This window comes from Triturus cristatus, chromosome 2_2 (assembly GCF_964204655.1).
Source record: "Triturus cristatus chromosome 2_2, aTriCri1.1, whole genome shotgun sequence".
In the NCBI taxonomy this organism is placed as follows: domain Eukaryota; kingdom Metazoa; phylum Chordata; class Amphibia; order Caudata; family Salamandridae; genus Triturus; species Triturus cristatus.
Window position 1 is genome coordinate 490,317,343 of NC_140582.1, and position 25,369 is coordinate 490,342,711.

Genomic DNA, 25,369 nt, shown 5'->3' on the forward strand with positions numbered 1-25,369 from the left:
AATGATAATGACAGCGTTATTATCATTATATTTTTCCTCTGGGGCGACGCTCCTCCGCTTCAACGACGAGCTGCACCTGGTATGAACAACACATTACTCATTCCCTAAGTGACATAAATTCACATACCTGAGCCATCCGCATCTTATGCATCATTCTCCTTGATCTCTGACTAGAGACACGGGTAGGCGTACGGAGGTTGTCGTGTGAGTTTTTGTAGATCAGAGATTCTTTGAGGTCTCAGGTAGGTGCATCTGGGTTCTTGCTGATCCCGGTTGATTGCATCCATGCTGAAAGTCGCTGAGGATCACTCAGGTGAGCTCTCCTATTAAGGCATCACATCGGCCTTCTCATCACTATGAAACAGGCGCGTTGCTAACATTTTCGACAGGTGGACAGACAGATTTGTAATCTGATGAGTTTCAAAGAAAGTCTGCACCCCCCTACCACTGTGTAGTTCTGGTCAGACATACTTTCCATCCAAAAACCATTTTTGATCTGCCTATAGCTTTTGACCACGTCAGTGGATTTGCATTTGCCAGTGTAATATATTAGCCAGCTAAGCATCAGCATTGCAAAGTTAAGGGAGGGAGCGGCGGGACTAAATGTGTTTCTCATTTTCGCTCACGTAAAAAATGTTGCTCACGTCTATAGGCTGAACCACGGAAAAAAAAAACTTAACATGAAGGGTAGAACATTTTTAGAAAGCATGCTTTCATTAGTTTGTTGTATATCAGTTTAGGAGATTTTGAGATATTAGCATTTAAGTAAGTTGCTGAGTGAGTTTTAAAGGTTTAACACTTCTGTATAGCTCTCCCGTTTGATTGGACGAGAGAGCCTTTTCTTTATTTGTCCCATTCAGCTCTGCAGTTACAGAGTTGGTACCACCTATACAAGAGATCTGATTGGCTGCCACCGCCATTACAAGACTTGGGGCAGTCCCTATGTTTAACAGTTCAGGAAAAAAAGGCCTATAAAGGGCGCTGACAGGCCATAGAGGCGGGAACAGTCACCAGCCCCCCACCAGACAGGTTGAATAAAAAAAAAAATGGGGGAAAAAAATGAAAAAAGGTGCGGGATTCACATGTCAGATCTCTGACTCCCAAATCCCACGCACCTAAATCCCTACTCTGTACCACGGTCCCACTCTGCCATTTTAGATGATAATGATACACACGTCAAAACTCGAGCTCGTGATCCAGATGCATGCTTGAGTGTGTGCAGCTTGCGCTGGATTCTTGAATGCTATTTAGGATTTACAAAAATGAAAAAATACATAAATGAAAGGCCTGGCCAAAGGGCAAGCACTATGGACCAAACCTTCGCCTTTAGTAGCCATGCACAGTGGGGTGTGTCCAGCTCAGGTCCTACCCCCACTTGGCACAGCTGATGGACGTCCTGCACAGGTTGTTAAACTAAGTACAACATTTAAAAAACATCAAAAAGAAAACACAGTTAAAAAGTAAGTTATGGTTCTGGTCACTCGTAGCTGTATAGCAGTAAAAGTTAAAGGTCCTCTTGAAAGGGTTCTTTCAGATATTTTAAGAGGTTTTGGAAGCTCAAGTATTCCTACAAGAAAGCTGCCAAAGCAAATAAACTTATAAAGTGGTTTTGAATCTAAGAAAAGCTAGAGAAAAGCATGTGTGAGAGTTCTTTGGAGCGAAAATAGCGTATCTAATCTGAAGTGTCTGTTATTGTATTACAAATATGAGAAAGTGGCTATTTTCATCTGTCAGGGTTTTGGGTAAATATGTACAAATACATGCACAAAGCCTTTACATAATCAAACAGATAAATAGAAAAGGTACGGATTTGTGGGTGTTTTCTCTTTTATTTAATCATGTATAGTGCAATGTATCAATTATTGGGTACACATTTTATTGAATACTGGTGTTAATATGTTTCAGTAGTCTCTAGGTTACTTAAGGGTGGAGGGAAATCCAAAATTGGCGCCTGAATCAAACAGACTAAGCGGATTATGGTCTAGACGCCTAGATGCCCTAATAATAGAGCGTTCTCTGTGGAATAGGGAAATGAGACTGGTTTTTGCTCACAGAGGAATGTAGCAAAGAGGAAAGAGGCACAGAATGCAAAAGGGAGAAATGAAGAGCGGGAAGAGGTATGCTAATTAAAATGTGAAGTACAGATCGTTTTCTTCTTCGTAAAAAGTAATGCAGACGGAACAGGGTAAAGTATCTTTGTAAATGCTAATAGCCTAGGGAGGACCAGAAAAATAAATATTTGTATACACGTGTAGCTCAAACAATGGCATGAGACTCATTTGGTAGAGGCACAGGAGGATGTGCTAACAAGATATGTCCGGGTACAAGAGAGCCACTATTCTAATGCCATGTCTCCTGTGAGGAGGGATAGCTGGAGTGATGAGCAAAAACTGCAAAGCTCGACCTGTTCAACTGAACGGGTAAAATGGAATAAAGCAAGCAGGTGGTTAATTTACTGAATATATAACAATCAACCAAGTTCACAATTAGAAATTATTATTTCCCTATGATCCGACCCCTTTCAAGAAGTTGTTAAAACTAGCCACATCTTCTTCCCCAATGATAGTAGGAAGATACTTCAATGTATTCGTTCTGAAAATAGATCATCTTCAATGACAGGCATGCTAAGGTGAGGGACCAAACTGAGAGAGAGGATTTGTAGGCTGCTATTACCTATTAACTATCGGATGAAAGTTACAACATGCGAAAATGTAGAAGAAAAATATAAAGGACGGGCACAAATTGTTATGGTTGATTTCTCCTTCAGTGAGGTGCTAAGAGGCTGGGATTCTACCCCCATCATTATCGGTGCACTCAGTGGTCTGTGTGTGCATATAGTCTGCAAGCTAGAACAGAGTGGAAAATCAAAGGATCCCAAAACCTTATCAGGGGTTTGCTGGTCACCAACAATGAAAGTAGGAGCCGAGGAGACCATGAGCAATTGAGGCTTAGGGAACAAAAGAGAATAGGAGCTCCAAAGGGTGGCTATAATTAATTCCTCCTGCACAACATGTAACTTACTAAGTTAATGCAATCAAAACAAACTGAATATAATAATATTAGCATATACTTGATTGGAAAATCAAGACAATACTTCTAGGTGGAGTCCTCAATTATTGCAGTAATGTTTTGAAAATGTAATCAAGATCTCTTTCGAAAAGTTCTGACCCCGCACTACTGAGATACAGCAGATTTTCTTGAAACCGCTGGCGTAGATAAACTCTTTGAGGATGAGCAACATGAACTCATGCAGCCGTGTTCTGAGGAAGACTTTAATGTTATCCAAGCTCTTCCATCTGCTAAAACACCAGGGAATTACAAGTTTGCCTTAGAAATGAAGATTTTTCATGGTGAATTGCCTCCACAATTGAAAACTGTCTAATTGAATTATTGCAGGAAAAGCCCTTCCCCCTGTCTCATCAGAGAGGGAAGCTGGTGGGTTTTCCCAAACCCAGGAAGGATCCCGAAATCTGTCTAGCATACTATCCAGTTACACTTATGAACTCCCACTTTGATAACAATATTTGCATTTCTACTGGTCGGTATGATCCACAGACTAATTTTGCCAAATTAGAACTCTTTGTTTCTGTGCAGAGCATTAGCACCCCAGTGCTATCAGTTGGCACATAATGAAGACTACTTCTGTTGCCCACAATTTGTTTAGCCTTTAGGAGTAAACTAGAGCCACAAATACTAATAGGCGCGCTTGGAGTCGTGCCACTTACATGAGCACAAAAACTGCCTGGAGGAAATGTTGTTACAGCACAGCTGTGATTTTACTTCTGGCAGCTTTTGTGCCCCACTTTGAGTTTGCAAGGTCACCATAAGAAATAGCATGTATTAGCGGTTGTAACACTTCCTAAAAATTGAATTTTTCACCTTTCTTACCCAATTCTCGTCCCTCTTGGAGTTACCTTTAGGAATGTGACTAGGACAAATCTATCAGTCTGAGCACAAATGTAATGGAACTCGAAATCCAGAATTTCATGCGAACACTGCTTCAGACTGATTTGCATGTGACGCTGGTCTCAAAGAGTTAGAATGTTATTAATTGTTTTTTGATATTGGTGACAATTATTAAGGTTTGGTATAAACATAGATGGGAAGCTCAATGTACATTGCTCTAGCCATTCTGCACTTTAAGCGCTGATAGGTAAAGCCTAGTGTTTCTCAGCTTGTGTAACATTGTCCGTGATCTGGATTTATGGCCAGCTTCTTGTCCCTTTTGGAGTAACGTTCTTGTTGTTTCTACTCCCTGTACAAAAATGCTTTTCTTATTGGTTGTTTGCTTTGTGCATTTGATATCTCCTCAGTTGATCCCTTCACAACCGTATGCTCTACCTTAATATTCTTAATAAATGTTGAACAAAATGCAAACCAGAAGACATCCATACAAAGCAGAGACTCATAAAAGAGCATGGATCCGTGAGGATGACATGACTGAGGCACGCTTTCATCCTCAGCCCTGCCATCTTTGTTGGATACCGCTCCATCCTCTCGTTATCACTCTATGCACCTTGCTGTGTTCCCTTGAGTTAGAATAGCAAGTCTGTTTAGACATCACCCTATTGGGCTTTTCTCATTAACTCCAACCACTAGTGTGCAGTAGTGTTTTCTTTGGAGCTCTTGGTCATGTAGATCGATGACCAAATTCCAAGGTTAGGGGAGGAGGCATAACACACCCTTTGAACCCCCACTCCCGAAATGGCGTCCGAGTTCATTCAGCCTTACCCCACCGTTGTCCTTCGGTTTACTGGTGCGAGGCAAGGAAAAGAGCAAGAAGTGCAAACTACAGGAAGAAAACGGGCATCTGAAAGCCCTGCTTTCTGTTGATGCTTCCATGACTCTTCAGACCAGTTAACATTCAAGCCACTGGTGATTGTATTCTCCTATCTGGATTAATTCCACCTTACAGGAATCCCTGCTGTATGTGGGAAGCTTCTAGGAGCGGTCAGTCTGCAGAGATGGTTGAACTCAGGAGTTCCATTCGAGATTGAAACAGGTGAGGAGTGGGCTGATGTAATCATTAGAATTGGACCAGCGCTCTTCCTTCCGCCTAAAAGATGGGTGTTGACATGTATGAGATTCCACCGATGCACACGAGGGGCTATGTCGTTGCCAATAGGAGGACTACATCTTAAATCCCCTTCTGTGTCATCTGTATTGCTTACAGCAGTTCCTGTACTTTCAAATAGGTGTTTGTTGTGTACGTGTCCAAAAATACTTTTTTTAAATCTCACCCTTGAATGTATCTATTATGGAGAAGAATCTGGCTGAATGCTTTACTCTGAGATTCTTTAGCCTGTAATAGACGAGATAAATGTAAATGTAACCATCCCATCCCGATACACATATACCCACAAACAGTCTTCTGAGCTTGCTTAAATTACATTTCTCAGCATGAATAACTTCCCTTGGCATAAAGATAAAAGTAATGTTAGAGTTCGCGGAGACTGGTTCACTTAAGTAATTGCAGTGTAGGCGTTCTAACACCATGACTGTGGTTCATGCATTCCAAGTAGGTGTCATCTCGTGCTTTAATACCCACACATGCATCAAATATTGTAGATTTTAAAGCTTTCCCTCTGTTTCTTTGCCAAGGTCAGCATTACTGCTTAACCCATGTAAACATGTCAGCCTGGTTGAGATCCCATCATTTATATTCTAATGAATGCTGGTGTTGAGGAAGTTCTGCTGTCTGGAGCTGCTGAGTTCACATTTATTTCAACTTGTAGTTTTTTTGTAGGATATGCGATATCTCATTAAAATAAACAGAAGGAACCTTGAGATTTTACCTTACGCCGCATTAGCGCCACGGCCGCTGCTTGCAGTAGTTAACAAAAGAGTCAGCGTATTCAGAAAACATTCTTGAAGCCGAAAATAAAGTTTGCCCTTGCCTTAGGGGCAACGCCTCGCCTGGGGGTAATAACCACTATAGAAATGCAATTACAATTGCTTAGAAAACAAGGCAATGTGAAGTGATGATCGAGTTTAACGAGTTTGTTTATTTTCAGTTGAGTTCTGTGCTTGTAATCAGGCCTGCATGCAGGCAGAGTATGGCTGCAGGTGGGAATGCTCACATGCCACAATTCCTGCTCTACTGTCCTGTACACTGACATTCACAAAATGGTGTGTGTGGTACTAATTTAATAAAAACACTCGGGTTGGACGTCTATTGATGCATTTTGGATTAAATCTCCCTCTTTGTGTGGTCTCGCTGCAGAGCACTTTAGCCATTTATCACTGATTGCATTGTCACCAGTACTTTAACATGTACTTACAGTGGGCTGGGGGGTCTACCATGTGCTCATGATTGGATAGCTTTGTTGCCTATTTCAATTATCTGCTCCTGATTCAATGGCTCCTCTGCCTATTCTTGTGTTTGCCCAGTCTCTGAAGCTGTTGGGTTTCACCCTGTTGTTTTTAAATTTGTTGCGTGTTTGCTTTTCCTTTTTGCATGTGCTGCTCCTTCCCCTCTGGCGTGCAAGCATTGTCTCTCTCTCTCTCTCGTGCTCTCTCTCTCTCTCTCTCTCTCTCTCTCTCTCTCTCTCTCTCTCGTGCACTCTCACTTCCTCAATCAAACCTGGTATGTGTGCACACAGACAGACACACTTTTCCTCCCTCCACTGACACTGACGCTCAATGTTTCCGTCGCTGCCTTTCTCTCCCTCCACCTTCTTAAATCTGTGCTGCGTTTGGTTTTCCAGTAATCGTAGAATTGCATTGCAAGCGTTAACAATCCTAGTAACTGCAGCCATCTTGGAGTAGTATTTTGAACACTTTATTGGTTTTCACAGTGTTGCATCTGTTGGCTTTGCCAATGCTGACAAGACAATTGTACAAGTATTGGCAAAGCCAAGAGTGGGGGCAGTCATCCTGAAAGACCCTTTCATGTTGCATATAGGTGCAATGTGTGGCCACTTTGGAATGGTATAACGATATTTTTTAAAACTATTGTTTTAACGTTCTAAAATGGCCACGGCGACCATATTGGAAGTGTAAAGACCTGTATTTGAAGATGGCTGCCTGTCGCTATTGGCTGGGCCATTACCCAGAATTCTACAAGCTTTGTTAAAGCTATTATCTGAAATGTACAAGCGTTGCCAAAGAGAGCTGGCTGCCTTTATGAGTGATTGTTTAAATACGGTTCCCAACTCTCCTTTTCTAGTAGGATTAGAGACCTTTAAATAATTTTGAAATGTGTTCTCGAGCTCATTATAGTGAAGAAAGGTTCCCCGAAATTCTCTGCAGACATTTCTGAAGGGATTTCACTATTGAGCCCGGCCCTCACAAATACGGTTTGATTTTGCCCCCCTATGTTTTCCTTATAACAAAGAACTACGGCAAGAAGCCCAAAGCAGGTACCTCTAGATTGTTTACTGTTGATGAATCAGTTGTCCAGCAAGTTTTCGTTAAAATGTTGATTGTGAAACCTATATTTCTATTGGCTCCTTGCAATGCACTTCTTCAGTGTCACCTTAACTGAGCAGACTTTTGTTTTCTTGAGTTATACAGGGAACAAACCTCTGTAGCAAACAGACCTAATATAATCCTCACATCAACATACAACATTTTTGCATCTTTGAAACTGGACACCCATATTTTTATATCGGAAATTGGATGTGCAACAGACCTAATCTGGCAGGTAATACAATAAATCTTAGCTAGGAAATTGTTCAACCACAATTCTTAAGTATTGGGTGTTGCAAAGAAAGTCCAATGGATTAGACCGAGTGAATGACACTGCTCTTAATTTGAGAGCTCCCATCAGGAAGAAGTTTCTTCATTATTTATCACCTTCAGTTTTTAATTTTAACGTTTCATTAGTTCTGCATATCGTCAGAGAGAGCTGATCTGATTCCGTTCCTTCAATCCCTGTCTATTTTGAGTGATTACATTGAGTTGTAAGAAAATTCTGTAGGAAAAAAGCAGATATCTCAGATTGCATTGCTGATCCAATATATGATCTATTTGCTTGGTCTCTTCCAGTGTTTTCCAATGAGACTTAGATGCACTGTTACTGTATTAAAGCTGGTCTGTGTATTTAGCTTTTGTTAGGGTTGGTGATCTCTTTTGTGCCTTGGTTCTTCAAGTCACGGTCTGAATGAGTTACTGTACTCCTTGGTGGTCTCATTGCAAGTATTATGAAGACTTGCGCTAAAGATTTTAATGTTTTAAAAAAAAATCTCAAGTCATATTACTTTTCTTGTTTTGAGTGCTTCTTCAGAGATCTCCAAATGACAAGTGGTTTTAGTCACAGTGTAGTATCGCGTGTTATTTAGAACTACAGGAAGCCCCGTTCTGAAAATGTTCATCTCTGAATAGTTGATGGCTCTAATACACCCGATTCATGATCTCATGGGGTGAGATGGAGGCTTTTTGTTATGAAAAAAGTCACTTGAAGCATAGTCTTGTGTGGGTCTTCATGGATGTGTGAACAGATGGTACAATTTTGGGGACTAGCAGAAGTACCCTACGCAATCGTATAGACTCCAGATTTATTTTACTCAATTAAGTGCAGATAGCAACTTATACAAGGTATTGTTTCCTTTACTTTTGGCTATCAGCATTGCTTGCTGTGTTTCCTGCTAATTGCTCCTGAGAAAATACTGTCTTCAACATTTTTTGGGCTTACTTTTGTCACTTAAGTACCATTACAGCCTTCTTTCTCGCCTATTTTGCTTAATGCCTTCATAAGTGTCACTTGCGAAGTTGACCAGACATTTAACAGAAAACTATTGGAGATTTCTGTGTAAATATTGAATACAAATTTCATACAACAAAATATTGGAGGTTTCTATGTGAAAATCTGCGCCCTGTGTGCCAGAGAGACCGCTTTTGAGGAACGGGTGTACAGCTGTGTTCTTGAGGACAAGCGCGTTAAGGAGGCGACACTGGCAGCGATTCTGCTGCTGCTGCAGTTAAAGTTTCGCATCCACAAGCGTGTCAAAGACTCATGCTTTTATCAAAACGTTTAATCCTTGAGGACACATGAGTAAAGCATACGTGACCGGCAGTAATTGTGCCGCTTCTGCAATCAGTCTTGCGCTCTCATGGCCAGCTCAACGAGCGTGCTGCTCCTCGCAGATAATGTGTACGTATACTTTTACACAAGGCTCTCTTTCAAAAACAAAGAAATGCCTTATTTATGGTTTACTGACACCCTTATGAGCAAATTGTCTAATCTCCGGATAATTCACAATAGATATTGTGGCATAACGGGTAGAGCGGCTGACCTTGAAGCGGGGGAACCAGGTTCCAGTCTTGGCGGGAGGCTCATGCATCCTGTGATTTTGGCAAATCGCTTAATGTCCCAGTGCCTGAAAAATGAATGAGTCCATCTGTAGGTCACCTAGTGCTCATGTAAAGCACTCTGATGCATTCAGGCCGAGTTTGTGCTAAATAAAGCTGCAAAAAAAAAAATATATTAGGTTTCATAGGAATTTTTGATACTAATTAGGAACTTGTTCAAGTCTCATGAACACCGCACCATACTGTAATTTTGTGACATTTTCTCTATACTACATTCAAGTTTTCTGAACATATTTTGTTCCAGGAGGTTATTAGGTATCATTTCGGATATCCGTGTATTTTAAAATTGTGTGTGTTGTGTTTGCATGTCTTTTGAGTGGACATTTGTGCTCAAAACATCCACCACCATTTTCCTTACCTTTATCGAGTGAACCTGCTCTTATATGGGCAAAATGGATTGAAGTTATTTTCTATTATTTACATATTTGTGGGTCTGACTGATAAAATACTTCTATATTAAATCATTGTTTCGACTCTGAAGATCAATAGGACTTTGAGAATTCTCCTGATCTCACAGATGGTGAAGATGAAAGTGTCACTGAGTCCAAATGAATGTGAGATATGCATTAAGAAATTAGATAAGCATTACATTCCAAAAATGTCCACATGTTCAGAAAGGTACCACTTTGTCAGACGTGTGCAGATAGAGAGGGAATCTGTGGAATAGCTGCAAGTTTGCCGTTTCATGCAATTTTGGGGACAGCACAGAGGAAAAAAATACTGGATCAATTTATGTTATGGAGCAGCGGTGACAAAGTCAGAAAGGAATTTTGGTTCATAGATAATACCTCTCACCGAGATATAATATACGGTAAACAGTTTGAGCATTCTCGTGCATGCATAGCAGATAAACTGCAGGTTATGAAAGTATATTCTTGAATTAATTTAAAAATTACCCACATAAAGACAAAATGTTAAGTTTAAAGATTTTTTTGTGGTAATACAGGTCATTTAGAAGAATGGCCAGGAGTGTTAGTATCACATAAGTCCAATTGCGATTTAAGGCTCTGTGTCGATATCAGGAAATTGAACAATAGTTATTGTTGACAGATTTACCATACAAAATATTGCTGAGATGGTCAGTGTGCTTTCTTGAGCAAAGTATTTCACTACTTTAGATTTAAGCTCAGAAGTGAAGCTATGTGAGAAGTCAAATAAATGACTTGAATGAGTTTACATCCCCTTTTAGAACCTTTTGTTTTAGTCACATGTCTTTTGGGTTATGTTCTGCGGTATCTGTCTTCAGAGAATTATGCCTTATTTGTTTGAGGAGAGTAATGGGTGTGCAATTTGTTCGGGATGATATTCTATTTTTTACAGTTGACTAGAATAACACCTGGCTAGAGTGAGAATGTATTATATATTTTTGGTGGAAAGGGTTTGCTTACAAGGCTAGCAACTGTAAATTTGTCTAGACCAAGATAGGTTATTTAGGTCACTTTCTCTCTGGTGAGGTTATCAAGCCTTAAACAGAATTAGTTCAAACTATTTAGAATCTGCCTAGTCTTACTAAGAAAGAAAATGTGCATACTTTCTTGGATACAGAAGAATTTTACTCTCACATCATCCCAGATTTTGCCAGTGGTACTGTTGCCATTCGTCAATTATTAAAGAAGGAGCACTGTTTGAGTGGGCTGCAGATTGTGAGGAAGAGTTTTACTATATTAAGACTTGATTGCCAAGAGCACTAAAATTGAGCTGTTTTGAGCCTCACCTTCCCTGCATCCTTGACACTGGCACTAGCGAGAAGGATCTGTGAGCTGTTCTAAAATGAGTAAAAAGAGCGTTGAAAAAACAATTGTGTTCACATCTAGAGTCTTGCAAGCAACATAATTCAAGTATCCTAACATTGAAAAAGGATCGTTGGCAGAGTTTTGGGCCATCAGGAAATTATTATTATAAGGTGCCTGTGATGAAGGAGGTAACTACCATTTCAGCTATTAGATTTTTTAAAAGAAATTTGTGGAAGGGAAGAAAACCTAAATCCATCCTTACTAACTGTGGTGATCAGCTGATGTCTCAGGAGATCGAGATGTGTTTGGGAAAAGGGTTATAACACACGAAAAAGGTTTCCTTTATCAGACTCAAGTTGATGGATTATTTGAAATGGTTATTAGGACGTTGAACCAGAGTATTCAGATGGCTTAAAGTGGGGGGAAAGATTGAAGCGAAGAAGTGAAGCTACATGTGGAGTCATTTAGATACAAACCACATTTGATGACTGGGTTTACAACATTCCAGCTGGTCAAGAAAAGGAACCCATGCACTGATATGTCATCTATTTTACACACATTAGAGAAAGAGGTCTGTAAACAAAAATCCCGGAAGAGAAACGATGAACTCTGGAAAATTGTGGTTGATTTGGGTGTGTGTGTGTTGGAGGTGTGGTTGTTGTGAGGATCCTGGAAAGAAAAAGAGGTGTGCCAACATCTGGAAGGCCTGCTAAAGTACTCAAATTGTTCAGGTGAGCTATAAAACTTCTGAATTTTAAATCTCATTTCTGTTGCTAGTCAACAATTCTTTTATCATAGCTTCGTTGCAATACTTTTCTTTGCTTTTTTGTTTCATATGTCTCTTCATCCGGCTTGTTGTGTTTTATTTTTGTGCGGGAGAAGACATATAGTATTCTGTGTCATGATTTATAGCTGCAGGATACCTCTGTTCCGGGAATGTTTATCTGTGAAGAGGTTGTTCTAATATACCTGATTTCTGAGCTCGTTGGATGGGAAGAGATGATGGATGGAGTCCTTGTGTGATTAAATAAACTACTTGAAGCATATTCATTTGGGGACCTTCATAAATTCTTGAGTGGATGTTACACACAGCAATTATAGGAAGTTACCTAAGGTGCTACAATTAGCTCCTCCCAATCAAATTCACGGTCTATTTAACAGATATTGTCAAATTAGAGGGGATTGAGGAAGGTAAACAGGCACCTCATCCAGGGCAATAGAAATTCTTGCATAGGTATTGGCAGCAGTACAGACTGTAAAATGCATCCACGATGGCCTTGCAAAGCCCTTGATGGATAGTCTCAGAAAGAAGGGGAAGGAAATACAGCTCACACGGGTTCTTGGAATAAATTGGCCTTGACCATATGTTTTGCCGTGTAACTCTTCAGGGTAGTGTTCAGACATGTCAATCGGTGAGCTGTGAGCTACTGAAGTGCAGCCCATTCCCTGCCAAGCACAGTGCCCTTTTAGAGCTTTATGAATAGTTTTTCAAATATGTCTTTGCTCCTCTCCATCTTGAACAATACAGTGGCGTATCATTCACTGTGCATTTTGCACCACTCTGGACACTTAATAGATATTTCCCACCTGGTACACTGTAGATACATGTGATTACAGTTGGTGGCTCCGACAGTGTTCATCATGTTGCATTGGTAGGAGAAGGAAAGAAGGTCCAAAGTGACCTCTTCATCTTGCATTGGTCATTCAATATCTAGTATGTCTTACCTTCCACCACAAGGCTTCAGTAGACATTTGTCTGTGATCATTATACGACAATTTGGAGGTGATCCTCTGTTACGTTATCTTTATGTAGAGACTAAATATGTCCCCATCAGCCAATTCCCATATCTCAGGAAGAAGGGAGAGTTCTACATGCCCAACTAAGAATTATTGATCTTGACAGCCTAGATACCAAAAAACAAGTGTATGTCTTGATCTGTCCTCCATACTTTAAGGTGTTATTCATGAAAAACTCTAGAAATGGCTTAACCAGATTTCCATGCAAAAGGCAATACTTTTGTCATTGTTGCTGGTTGGTGGCTGTCCTTAATGAGTCAGTGTAATATTTGACAGATATAAATAACGAATTCTTGAAAACCTTATGTCTAGGATAATATTCATATGATATTAAGGCCTCCAGAAACTTCCAAAACCTTTGCTTCTCTGAAGTGAATGCAGCCTTTAAAGGACATGTCCTGGCTTCTATGCCCGCTAGATCATAATGTTACTTTGAACATTTATCATTGACCTGCTTTGAGTCAAATAATTTCTTGTGTGCTCCAATTTCTGAGATGTATTTATTTATTTATGTAAAGAGTTTTATAGAGCGCGAACTTGACCCGAAGTTATCAGAGCGCTTTACATAGTTTGCAGAATAGAAGTTACACGAGTTACATATGGGAAAGAAAAAGTACTTGTGCTACACACAGATACCTAGCAATTGTGTGCACAGGAAGAACAGTAGCAGTTGTGGAAGTTGCATATGAGGTGTGTACAATTACATAAATAACCAGGAAACCATCATGCATAGTAGTTATAAAAGTACAAATTTGTAGAAATATATGGCTTCCAAAACAATATACAAACCCTCTCAACAAGGACTAACCAGAATCATTACAGAGACCACACCTCCAGGGTGTGTCAGGGTTCGTGGCCAATGCAAAAATCTTTGCCTACTACGGTAATCTGTGATATTACATGTAACCAAATACCCATCTATGACCTGTAACACAAGTGATAACTAATAACAGTTAAAGGCTTACTAGCTTTAATATATGCATCTCACAATTAAGAAGCTAGACCAACGTCTTTCTCATAATGTTTTATAGTAAGCAGACCAGATCTTTTGCATCAGGCATCATTTTTCTCAAACAAAATGCATATAGCTTGTTACCATAGCCAATTCAGGCCTACAGTTTTGACTGCAAGCTTTCCCATAAGGCAATCATCATACATACAGTCACAAAATTAAAAATGTATACACAATTACAGTTGACTAAGCAAAATACCCTCTGTCCTAAAACGGCCTAACAAAGATTCTCACAGAGTCTCAGAACAAATCTTCTATATCCAGGGTTTTTCACACCGGTTAACCAACACCAAAATAATTGCCTGCTACGATAAGGATGAGATTCCATATAACACAATGACTATATCTGTGGGCTTTAATATAGAGCAATAATGACCCACAATTTAAATTCTCATCTACTTTAAAATATGCTTTTCACAAACTGTATGAATAACTTTCCAGTAATTATTGCTTTCTGCTGAAGAGTTTGTGTTGTTTCTAGTACATCGATCTGCCGATGAATCATTTGGGGATCTTTGCCAAGTGTTTTATTGTTTCTTGGAAAATGGGACTCACCGTCATTATAGAAGATCCTGTTCCCAACCCTCATCACTCCACTAGACAATACATTATGACTCCAAACAAACTCTATAAATGGTGCACAGATGTACTTGGTGAAAAGTTCTGCAGTATCTTCAGCTTGCAACCCTTTTCCAGTTCATTGCATTTAGCCAAGTTCAAGAGGCAGTCTTTGCTTTTAATCTGTCCGCCCTATACAAGGTCAATCCTGTTCCCCACCATTAATACGGGAGCTGTTATTCATGCCCTTGGCATTGTGCTTGTTTCACCCACCACCATAATAAGCAGTTGTTTTGATATAGGTGTGGCCACGATGGCTTCAATAGTCAACAGTATTCATTTCTTAGTAGCAAAAATACGTATTTCTGGGATGTCCACGTATCCAAAATAGCACCCCCCCCAACATTCACCCCCCCTCCCTCCCCCCCCCCCCCCCCAACCTGGTGTGGTGTATTTATTTTGCAGAAGTCTGCCATTTTTTATATATACTCTGTAGCAGACAAAATTAGGACAATGAGGAAGAGATAATGTTCAGATCCCTCAGCAGTAATCCTTGAAAGACAGCTGTGGCAACACTGTGCAATTTTCTTACCACATGTTCTCTACTCTTTACTGTGTTACTTAAACATGTCACCAGTAAAACAGCTACATCACAGATTTTTTAAATGTAAAATTTATGGCGCCATGTTTAGATTACAGCATGGTTTTTCCTTTTTATTTTTGTGCACATGCTTGCAGTAAAAAAAAGAAAAATGTAACGTTCGAGGCATATGAGCTGCAGATTGTACACTTAGCATAGGTCGCCATCTGGTGTTGGGCCCGGATGTTTGCAGTTTGTTTTTCTTCTTGGACCGTGCTTGGAAGTCACGAGTTTGGTGACTCCTCCTTCGGTCCGTACTGCGCATGGGCTTCGGCTCCATCCTCAGATTGTTTTTTTCCGCCATCGGGCTCGGATGTGATACTTCGTGCTCCGGCTTCGAACTTCTACGGTTCCAGCCTCGACGGAAAATCCTCGATTCTTCGAGTTCCTTCATCATCTTCATCTCTCGAAGCGGCACTTTTTCCATCCCGTACATCGACACCGGCCTTCGGGCCCTCCGCGACTCCGGTCCCGGCCGATGGAAAGGACTCCGTTTAAAAAGTGCCCAGAATGTGGGTCTAAATTTCCCCACACCGACCTCCATCAGGTGTGTAACCTTTGCCTCTCTCCGGAACACGAGGCTCGAGACTGCCCCGCCTGCAAGTCTTTTCGATCGAAGAAAACGATCCGAGATCGAAGGGCTCGACGCACCATGGCGCACTCATCCTCGACAGTTCCACCGGACATCTTCGGAGACGACGCCGAAGCTTCGGGGCAGACACACACCGAACTGGGAGAAGACATCGTCAGCGCTTCCGAGGCCGACGACTCCGACCTGGAGGACGTAACACCAGGACAGCGGGCCGTGAGTACAATGCCCCCTCCCAGCCCCGCACCGAAAACCAAAGAGACTCCGGTTACCCCCTCGCCTGCCGGCCTGGGCAAAACCAAAACCAAAGCCTCGATCACCCCACCTTCGGGCCCGGTGTCGAAGCACTCAAAGTCTCACGGCAGCTCGGGATCGAGCCAGCCGACGCCCGGTGCCGATAAACACCACTCGGCACCGAAGCCTGCAAAATCCAGCTCGACTCCGAAACCACCGGTGCCGAAACCTGGACACTCGGCGCCGACCAAACACAAACAGAAATCGGTCGGCACCGACGCTCCGGCGCCGAAACAGCATTCCACGCCGAAACACACGGAGACCTCCAAAAAGCAAGGCGTACACAGAACATCGAAACCTCCGGTTCCGAAATCGCCGGTGCCGACAGACGACTCGGCGCCATTGGCTCTGTTTACACCAGACCCTTTACAAAAGACTTTGTCCAGAGATCCAAAGACTGGCCTTTTGACTGTGATTACTAAGAAGCGTCGCCTTGAGGCTCCGGCTCCTCCTCCTCCACCCAAAAAGAGGGACTCAGCCACTTCTCCCCTTAGAGTACCCTCCCCACTGCCACCCCCCCTCCCACCACCACCCCCTCCACCTTTACCTCACTACGATCCGGCCCCATCCCCAGATCCGGATGACGGGGACCCGGACAATAACCCAGGGGACGCCCCAATGGATCCCACCCCACCAGGGACCCCAGATCCATGGGAGGATTATAATAACCCTGATGTACCCAATGTACCTCAAGACGACCTATACCCATCAAGGCCGTCTCCTCCAGAGGACTCTTTAGGGTTTCACCATTTAGTGCAGAGAGCAGCACACTACCATGGGGTGGACATGCACACGGAACCAGTGGAAGAAGACTTCCTACTGGATACATTTGATTTACAAGATCGTTCCACTGCTATTTTACCCATGCTTAAGGGTGTCACCAAGCACGCTACAGAGGTATTCAAAGACCCTGTCAGAGCCAGAGTACTAAACCCTAGAATAGAGAAGAAGTACAAGGCGGCACCCACAGACCCTGCATACATCAAGGGCCCTGCTCCTCTAGATTCCCTAGTTGTCTCCACAGCTAGAAAGCGGGCTAACTCCCAATCCTCAGGAGATGCCCCACCACCAGACAAGGAATCTAAACTTCTGGACGCGTCTGGTAAACGCACCGCCTACCAGGCTGCAAACATGTGGCGCATTGCAAATACACAAGCACTGCTTGCGCGATATGATAGAGCACACTATGATGAATTAGAGGCTCTTATGCAGCACCTTCCAGAGAAATACAAACGCCAAGCTCATGACTTGATACAGGAGGGCAAACTAATCACAAACACCTCCATTAAGTGTGCCCTCGATGCAGCAGACACTGCTTCTAGAGCCATAAACACCAGTGTCCTGCTTCGCCGCCATGCCTGGCTCAGGATATCAGGGTTCAAGCCTGAGGTCCAGACATCAATACTTAATCACACCTTTGACCAGCAAACACTCTTTGGCCCAAAGGTAGACGAAGCGCTCGAAAAAATGAAGAAAGATACAGACACAGCGAAGTCTATGGGAGCGCTCCAGACCCAAGCCTCTAAGCGTTCCTTTCGACGCTCGTCCTTTCGTGGCACAGGTAGAGGCTCCTCCACCGATAATGCCTCTACCTCCTACAAATCCCCTCCTCAAAATACCTTTTCAAAGGGCAACCAAAGAGGTGGCTACAGAGGCAACAACAATAAGGGCAGGGGCAAAACCAACAATACCCGTTCTGCCACCCCACCCGCACAATGACTCCCCTTCCCTCCCCCCAGACCATTCCACTCCGGTCGGGGGCAGACTACAAGATTTTATCCACGTATGGGAGTCCATAACATCGGACAAATGGGTGACCCAAATCATTCGGTCAGGGTACTGCCTCGAGTTAACATCTACCCCACCCAATATCCCACCAAGGCACCGTCCAATGTCCCAAGAGCATTCCACACTGCTCAAACAAGAGGTACTCTCGCTCCTCCAGAAACACGCCATAGAGCAGGTACCCGACAATCAACGAAATCTAGGGGTCTACTCCCTATATTTCTTAATCCCAAAGAAAGACGAGACCCTCAGACCCATTCTGGATCTCCGGCCTCTAAATGCCTACATACATTCAGACCACTTTCACATGGTCACCTTACAACAAGTCCTCCCACTCCTCTGCCAGGGAGACTTTCTCACAACACTGGATCTGAAAGACGCGTACTTTCACATTCCAATACACCCCTCTCACAGAAAATACCTCAGGTTCGTGGTGGACGGGCAACATTACCAATTCAAGGTTCTCCCCTTCGGGGTCACCACTGCACCACGGGTGTTTACCAAATGCCTAGCAGTAGTAGCAGCACACCTCAGACGTCAACATGTTCACGTCTTCCCTTACTTAGACGACTGGCTCATAAAAGCCGCGTCCTACCACCAATGCGTGCAACATACAAACAGCACCATCCAACTGCTTCATCAGCTAGGCTTCACGGTGAACTACCAAAAGTCCCACCTCATACCATCTCACACAAAGCAATATCTCGGGGCCACCATAGACACCTCAAAAGGTATTGCCTATCCAAACTCAGCCAGAATCACAAGCATTCTAGCCTTACGCAAAATATTCCTTCCTCAACACTCTCTACCAGCAAGAGTGTTTATGAAGCTCATAGGGATGATGGCGTCTTGCATCTTCATAGTGCCCCATGCAAGACTCCACATGCGTCCACTTCAGGAGTGCCTAGCACAGCAGTGGAACCAGGCCCAGGGTCAGCTGACGGATCTGGTGTTGGTGGACGGCCGCACACATCACTCTCTGCAGTGGTGGAACACCACAAACCTTTCCAAGGGACGGCCGTTCCTGGACCCGGTTCCCCAAGTGACTCTAACAGCGGACGCATCGCTCTCCGGCTGGGGAGCGCACCTCTTACACCTCACAATGCAAGGTCTATGGACGCCACAGCAAAAAACGCTCCACATCAACCATCTGGAGCTTTTGGCGATCTTTCTAGCCCTAAAATCTTTCCAAAAGCAGATTTCAGGCAAAGCAGTCCTCATTCGCACAGACAACATGACTGCGATGTATTATATACAGAAACAGGGGGGGACACACTCTCCCCAGCTCTCCCGCTTAGCCCAGAGCATATGGAGATGGGCAATTCCCCAAAACATTTTTCTCCTGGCACAACATGTTCCAGGCGTACAAAACACCATAGCAGATCTGCTCAGCAGACAGACTCAACAACTACACGAATGGGAACTGCATCCACAAGTTCTTCACCCATTCTTCCAACAGTGGGGGCATCCTCAAATAGACCTCTTCGCCACCCACGAAAACAAAAAATGCCCAAGCTTCGCCGCCAGATACCCACACCCATTGTCCAAGGGCAATGCGATATGGATGAACTGGTCAGGCAGATTTGCATACGCCTTTCCACCTCTCCCACTAATTCCATTAGTGGTCAGGAAACTACAACAGCACTCCCTCACACTCATTCTGGTAGCTCCGACGTGGGCCAGACAGCCGTGGTACACCACGCTACTACAACTATCAGTGGTACCACATCAAAAACTACACCTTTCCCCATGCCTCCTAACCCAGAACCATGGAGAAATCAGGCACCCGGACCCAGCTCAGCTCAACCTGGCGATCTGGCTCCTGAAATCTTAGAATTCGGGTACCTTAACCTTCCCCCTGATTGCATGAACATCATCATGGAAGCCAGACGTCCTACCACTAGAGCATGCTATGCCGCAAAGTGGAAAAGATTTGTAATGTACTGCCGTAACAATACAATCAACCCTCTAGATGCATCCATACAACACATCATATGCTATCTGCTCCATCTTCACAGGTGTAACCTAGCGTATTCATCCATACGCCTACACCTAGCAGCGATCGCTGCCTATCTACAAAACAGACAGCATTTGTCACTCTTCAGAGTGCCCGCTATTAAAGCCTTCATGGAAGGCCTTAAACGAGTAATTCCTCCCAGGGCACCACCCTCCCCTGTATGGAATCTAAATTTGGTCCTTACACGACTAATGGGTCCGCCCTTCGAACCAATGCACAAATGTGAGCTACAATTTCTCACCTGGAAAACAGCTTTCCTTGTAGCTATCACTTCCCTTAGAAGGGTTGGTGAAATACAAGCGTTCACCATACAGGAACCTTACATACAAATGCATCACAGCAAGGTCATACTTCGAACTAATCCGAAGTTCCTGCCCAAAGTCATTACCCCCTTCCACCTCAATCAATCAGTGGAATTACCTGTCTTCTTTTCGCAACCCCAATCTGTTGCGGAAAGGGCCTTACACACACTAGATGTGAAAAGAGCGTTGCTATATTACATGCAAAGAACGCAACCCTTCAGGAAGACCAAACAGTTGTTCGTTTCCTTTTCTCCACCACATAAAGGCAACCCCATCTCAAAATCAGGGATAGCTAGGTGGATTGTAAAATGCATACAAATTTGCTATCAGAAGGCAAAGAGAACATTATCTGTTCCCCCTAAAGCCCACTCTACAAGAAAGTTAGGGGCTTCTATGGCTTTTCTAGGGAATATACCCTTAGATGACATATGCAAGGCAGCCACATGGTCTACACCGCACACATTCACAAAACACTACTGTGTAGATGTGCATTCCCAGCAGCAAGCTAGGGTGGGCCAGGCTGTACTAAAAACACTCTTTCAAACAGCTGCAACGGATACCGGTGGTCGCCGCTAAGGTTGGGTACTGCTATATAATCTATGCTAAGTGTACAATCTGCAGCTCATATGCCTCGAACGGAATATGCTACTTACCAGTATGCATCTGTTCTTGGCATGTAGAGCTGCAGAGTTGTACACGCCCACCCGCCTCCCCGGCTACCTGTATCCGTTCCAGTCCATCTTATTTAGATACAACACACATGGGTTTCTCACTGTTATTACTACGCTCCATCATTTCCCTGTTGGCGAAAAACAATCTGAGGATGGAGCCGAAGCCCATGCGCAGTACGGACCGAAGGAGGAGTCACCAAACTCGTGACTTCCAAGCACGGTCCAAGAAGAAAAACAAACTGCAAACATCCGGGCCCAACACCAGATGGCGACCTATGCTAAGTGTACAACTCTGCAGCTCTACATGCCAAGAACAGATGCATACTGGTAAGTAGCATATTCCTTTCGCACCAGCTTGCCAGATCTATTGCCTTGGCCAATGCTTGTTTAACAGGGGATGATAAAGTATGAAAATCTGTCTGGGCATGAAGAAGAATCCTGAAAACCTCTCCACTTGGCAGGGATAGACTTTAGCTATTTCGGAAATGTAATTAAGATCTAAATCGTGTTACTCCATATCAAGGCAGGTTCCCAAAATGTTTAGCATGTTTTGAATGCCAGAGATAATGGGTTTATAAATTGACCACTGATAAGTGATCACCAATCACTGTCAATCAAAGCCAAGAACTGGCTGGCCCGGGTGTCCTCTGGAGCTTTGCTGGCTGGTAAAACCTTTCACATACTTCATAGACTACACAACAGATGTGTCTAAAAACCTATAAGAAACATCTGCCCTAACCGTGACTAAGTATCATTTGTAGCCATTGATGTCATGGATTAATGCTTCAGTATTGTGAATAATAGCAACCAGACGCACTTAATCAGGCGCACATGTGCCGCGCTTTGCATGTTTGTCTCTCCTTTCCAGACAGTGGCATCTAGAAGACATATTGCACCCAGTGCCATGTGATTTATTGAACAGTAAGTCTGTCTCAGGCTTTCTCAATTCTGTGAGCATAACGTACTCCCTAAACGTCAACATTTCATCTGTCTGATCTCAGTTGGGTCCAATTAAATAACCATCAGTTCATTGTTCAGCTTAAGGCTGGCTCCTCTAAGAGGAAACGACAAATAACATGTGTCGACGGTTTCTGGAGTTTGACCGCCTTCTTTTCTGTAGTGTATGTAATCAGTGTGCTCATCTGTACCTCTGTGTGGATGGGACGTTTGCTCCTCACTGGGGAGAGTGTCAGGAAGAATGGATTCCACCTTCTTTTTCTCAACTTTACAGAGAAAGTGTTGAAAAAAACATAGACTAAGCAATTATTCCAGTGCTTGATTTTTAAAAAACATTTTTTCCGAATTATTATTAAAACAAACACCTTTAGGAAGTGCAGAGATATCTCCCCGACCAGTTCAGCGTCTACTGAAGAAGTGATGCTGGTATGTTGGCCATGATCTTACTTGTGATCCGCCTCTAAATGTATTGTTGCATACTGTTAGTCTTAATTTTGTAATGTTTTTATTGAGAGTTGAAATGCTTGCAGCCAACTCGGACTGCAGTCCTATTACAGCATAGCATGCATCAGTACTTCAGATTACTATAGTTCAATTTACATGGTGCACATCTTCCAGCCAATCCTCCTTATGTCTGTACTTGTCACTGTGTACTCCACATCAGACAGGTTCCCGCTTGGAGTCAAATGTCTCTTCTCCCGACCCGCAAGAATCCAACTAAACCTGCCCTTTATGCAGGCTGTTCATCAGAATCTAGGCCGGCCACACACTCCCGAAGGGGACCTCAGTAATCCCAGCGGGTTTAGTGGGATCCCAGTTAACCTTGCAGAAACCCACCCACCTGCTTCCAGACCTGCGTCTGGAAGAAGGTGGGTGGGTTTCTACATACTTTTCCGCTAGTTCACTACACAGCGTCTTTCAGCTAACCATTAAACTGTAGCGTATTTCTACCTCCCCAGGTCATGGCTACCGTGCAACAGCCCAATAGTGTCGCCATTGCCAACAGTCTCCCGCAGTGTTCCGGGGCCTCCCTTACATAAACCAACAATACCATCATGGAGGATATTGGAATCGCATTATCTATCATTATGTCTAGGGCTTCTATGACCTGTGACCAAAGGTGGCCACTGCCGAGCAATCCCCCTCTCCTGCCACATGTAGAAAGTCTGTGCGGGGCCACATCAACAACGGCAACTGGGGTCAGTCGATATGTCTTGCATGACCATACTTACATGTGTGTGATATGCCCTAATGAGATAATTATAGTGCGAGTCTATATTTCCCATTTGATGATATATCTCTATTCTATGCACAACAGAAATCACATTGTTTATCAGTGATCTCCATAGCTAAATGTAGTGACCACAGCTTGCGGGCATGCAATTCTGGTTGTGAGGCTGTGTTTAGGCGGTTAGAGGACGGGTTTTGTAATAGCATCGATATCCGTTCCCAGTCCGCCGGGGGGTTTTGGAGTCTCGGGATCAATTATTTCAGTATGTGCTTGAGATTGTAATTTCGTTGTCTAATATTGATGACAGTGCATGGGCCTGAAACTCCTCAAGGAACATAAACTGTTGATTTGGCAAGAGGTCTCCCATAATTTGGAGTTTCTTATGCATGAGCAATGAGAACAGCGTGCCGATGTGATCCAAGTGACCATATAAGTAACACGTGATTTCAGCCCAGGACGAATACTAAGTCTGCTATACCCCCCAAGTTCCACCAAGTGTGTGATAGCCCACCACATTCAATGAACCATATGAATCCTGCGGTCCGGGCGGTGTGGCCTAGTGTATAGGCTCGCCTGGACTGGGGCCAGTTCTGCCTGTCCATGTGTGGAGTCCATCACTGGTTATGTATTAAAAAATGAGCGCAGCGGGCCTGTGCTACAAAGTAGTACAATTCTGCAGTCTACCCCAGCTAATGCATGACTGTTTTCCTACCCAAGCCAATTTGATCATCAACGATTGTAAGTGGGCAAAGAACACCTTTCGGAGGGTAGAGGAATATTTTGGAACAAATTTACAAATTTAATCCCTCGCTGATGGTGTTGTTTTCGAAGGAGGTAGGCCAGGGGCTCCATCATAAAGGCAAAGAGGTGCTGGGATAGAGGGCACTCCTGCCGCTTCCCTCTTGGAATCTCAGATGGCACCAATAGGTCATTGACCCTTAACCCTGGGTGAGTTGTAGATCATCTTGATTCATTGTCCCCACTCCCATCCTCTAGGACCGTGTGCAGGAAGGGTCATTCAATGTAATGGAAAGCCTTTTCGGCATCTAAGAATACTGCCTCCACATCCAGTTCCGGGTCCGGTTGGTGGCATGACTGCGAAGAGAGTGTGCAGGTTCTCTGCCATAGATCGGCCTGGAATAAACCCTACCTGGTGCAGACACACCAGTAGAGGCTAGTAGCTTCGTGAGAATCTTGCAATCCACATTAATAAGGGACAAGGACCTATAAGAATTGCCTCTCCGCTTGTTTCCCACTTTTTAGGAGTGCTATAACGACTGCCTCCACCATTGTATCAGAAATCGGCCCTTTTGGAACACCTCCTCGTATTCTGCCATGAGCATTGGAATGAATGCCTCTGCATAGGCTTTATAGAGTTCGGCAGGAAGGCTTTCATCATTTTTTACTTGAAGCGTGCTACTCGCCGAAAAAGCTCTTCAACACTCCATCATGGGTAGCAAGCGCTATATAAATACAATTATTTTTACCTCTTCTAGCCCCCCACTATCTTTCTCAATCCAAATAGCTGACTAACATGTCCACCACTCAAATTACTTTCATATTTTCACTATACTGCTTCACCACTAATCATTTATGGGTTGGGGAGTAGCGTGCTACTCGCCTAAAAAGCGATTCGATGCCTTGTCAGCGTAAGCGCTATATAAATTCAATTACACTACATTACAATGTCTCCCTGATCTTCTCTACCGTAATTGGCTGGCAGAGTGCGTCCCGCTGGTCAGGAGCCAGCCATGCCAAGCGCACATCATCCAAAACGCGTGAATGTCTCGTGGAGACGCCACCGATGTGGATTTGTAGAACTGCTTTTAGAAATCCGTAAAAGGCGTGCAGTTTGCTGCACGAGCCATATGCGTTGGCTCTCCTGCCATTCATAGCCTACTGACATTGGCCGCAGCCCTTTTCGATTTGATCAGAGATGCCAGAGTGTGCCCAGGGCGCTATCCCTTCCCATATATCCGTGCCCTTGTGTATTTGCTGCAGAAGTGTATTTCTCTGCCTGCCTCATCCTTGTAAGCTTGGAGTCTAGATTGTATTTGCTCCAGCAGAAGGGCCCTATCACCTCACGGCTGTTTGTGATCCACAGTACAACAGTTCCCTGATTTTCGTTTACAGCTCCCACAGATATCAATAACAACCATTGGCAATCGTAATCGTTTTGGCTCTTGTTGGCACAAAAGGCGCAGTGCCAGCTTGTGTCGCACGGATAACTGGTACACAACAAGGTGGCAAAAGCAACATCCATGCAAAGCACTCTCTCCCGCATAGAACTGATAAAACACCGGAGAGACACTTACACGATATCTGCAATTCGTTGGAGTGCACTGTCGAAGGAAAAGTTAATGCTTTTAATATACCACTTATTGCAATTATTGATTTGTTTCTGACCACAAACCGCATGGCTAGAGATATCCTATTGCTTTTTAAGAACTATGCTCATGTAAACAATTATA

At 43.5% G+C, this 25,369-nt stretch overlaps 1 protein-coding gene across 1 annotated transcript in view; it reads left to right on the forward strand.

The window, feature by feature from the left end:
- RNF150 (ring finger protein 150) overlaps positions 1-25,369 on the forward strand; it is a 379,113-nt gene that overhangs the window by 128,550 nt on the left and 225,194 nt on the right. The window lies entirely within an intron of this gene.